Raw genomic sequence first — 1,788 nt, 5'->3', positions numbered from 1 at the left:
AAAGAAAAAAAAGGGATGAATCTTCCCTTGTGGACATTTGTCTTTGAAACTGTTTGTTTACAAAACTGAGCCAAAGTTTTTAATCTTTGTGCAATAAAGGAATGGTTTCATTTAAAATGCTATATATAAATAACAGGTTTTCATCTCCTTTCTTCTGATGATAAATGACAGTTTTCCTCCTGATAAGCTGTCTTTATCAGTGACTTCTGCTCCAAAATCATTTATAAGCATTGACTGAAGTTTTTAAGGCAGGTCTATGGGAAGCTATCTTGAGTGTCATTAATGATACATGATTGCCACACAAATGCTGAAAGGCAACTGTCTTGATTACATAGTTAGGGTGCAAATTGCGTTGATAAGCACAGGTAAGAATCAATAGCTTTTATTTTAGAGAAGTGTTTGGTGATAAACGCAGGACGTGCCATCAGATTGGCTTCCTGTACTTTTCTCTCATTATCCAGACATACAGTGAGGCTGGGACATGACTGAAGGTGAGGGAGAATTATGTTGAACATTTATTGAGAGAAGTTTTGGGTGACTATTTCCTTGTCTGTCGGGACAGAGAGAGAAATAGTGTCCATCTTAATCTCAGGAAATTCTGTAGTACTGAAAAGAAGAAAGTATTTAAAAATGGCACAGAAAAGTCTAGAATAGAATTTCGAAATTCTTCAAGAAATGTTTCACTAAACTTTGTTTTACTCCAAATTAAACTACCAATAAAGTTGTAAGTTTGCACAGGCCCTTTTTGTGCATGCTGAACTCAGGTATTATTAGCTGAGCAAAGGTGAGTGTTTGTGCATGCGTACATTTGCATGCAAGCGTGTTGAATTTTAGAAAATCCTAAAGACAGAGAACCATTTGAGACTGAACTGTGTATCTATTGACAGAAGTGCTGAAATGTGAATGTCTTCTGACCGCAATGGACCTCATGAAAGGGGAAAGATGTCAGTAATGAAATCGGTACACTTTGCTTCTTTGGTTCTCTTCAGATCTTGAGGCTGTGAAGTCGCCAGTGCTGAACTCCCTTATCCAGGCCTCTGAGAATAGAAGAAACCAAGGACTTTCTGCTCACAGCCCAGCAGAAGGATGCCAAGCCTGACATGATGAAGAAGGACAAGGGTAATGTGAAGGTAAAGGTTCGCTGAAGCTGGTACCTTTCCAGCCTGGTCATCACAGACAAGGAGAAGGCAGAGAGGCTTAAGCACTCCCTGCCCCCTGGTTTGATAGCAAAGGAGCTGAAATGAACCAGACCTCTGCATTTTATTATTATTATTATTATTTTTTACTAAAAACCCTGAAAAGTCAAAAAAAAGAAAGAAAGAATGAGTGAAATTTTATTTTCTGGTCTATCTTTTTTGGCGGCAGGCCTTGAATTTAAACAACTCAATTATACAAATTAAAAGCAGCATGAATAATTATAACAGTAGATTCAAATTATATATTTTCCTGAGTGTTTGTTGACTTCCTTTCTTTAATAGCCATTTACATGGAGTTTTCAGTATGCCTGGCAGTTAACTGAGTATTTTATGAATGTTGGATTAATGGTTAATAATCTTCGTAACATGTCAAAATCGAATTCCACGGGACTTTTCCTGAATATATCTCTCGTTGTAAATTTACTGAAAATAAGTCAGAATTACAGATTATATGGAACACACATGCATGCAAATGTATGCATGCATACACACTCACCTTTGCTTAGCTAATAATACCTGAATTCAGCATGAACAAAAAGGGCCCTTGAAAGTTCACATCTTTATTGGTAGTTTAATTTGGAATAAAATGATT

General features: G+C 36.6%; 1 pseudogene; it reads left to right on the top strand.

Moving 5' to 3' along the window:
* Window positions 1-919: 919 nt before the first annotated feature.
* LOC128100946 (60S ribosomal protein L38-like) lies at window positions 920-1,244 on the top strand (annotated as a pseudogene).
* Window positions 1,245-1,788: the final 544 nt, after the last annotated feature.

This window comes from Peromyscus californicus, unplaced genomic scaffold (genome assembly GCF_007827085.1).
Source record: "Peromyscus californicus insignis strain IS unplaced genomic scaffold, ASM782708v3 Scaffold_7__1_contigs__length_154581171, whole genome shotgun sequence".
In the NCBI taxonomy this organism is placed as follows: domain Eukaryota; kingdom Metazoa; phylum Chordata; class Mammalia; order Rodentia; family Cricetidae; genus Peromyscus; species Peromyscus californicus.
This window is presented reverse-complemented; position numbering and strand designations above follow the sequence as displayed.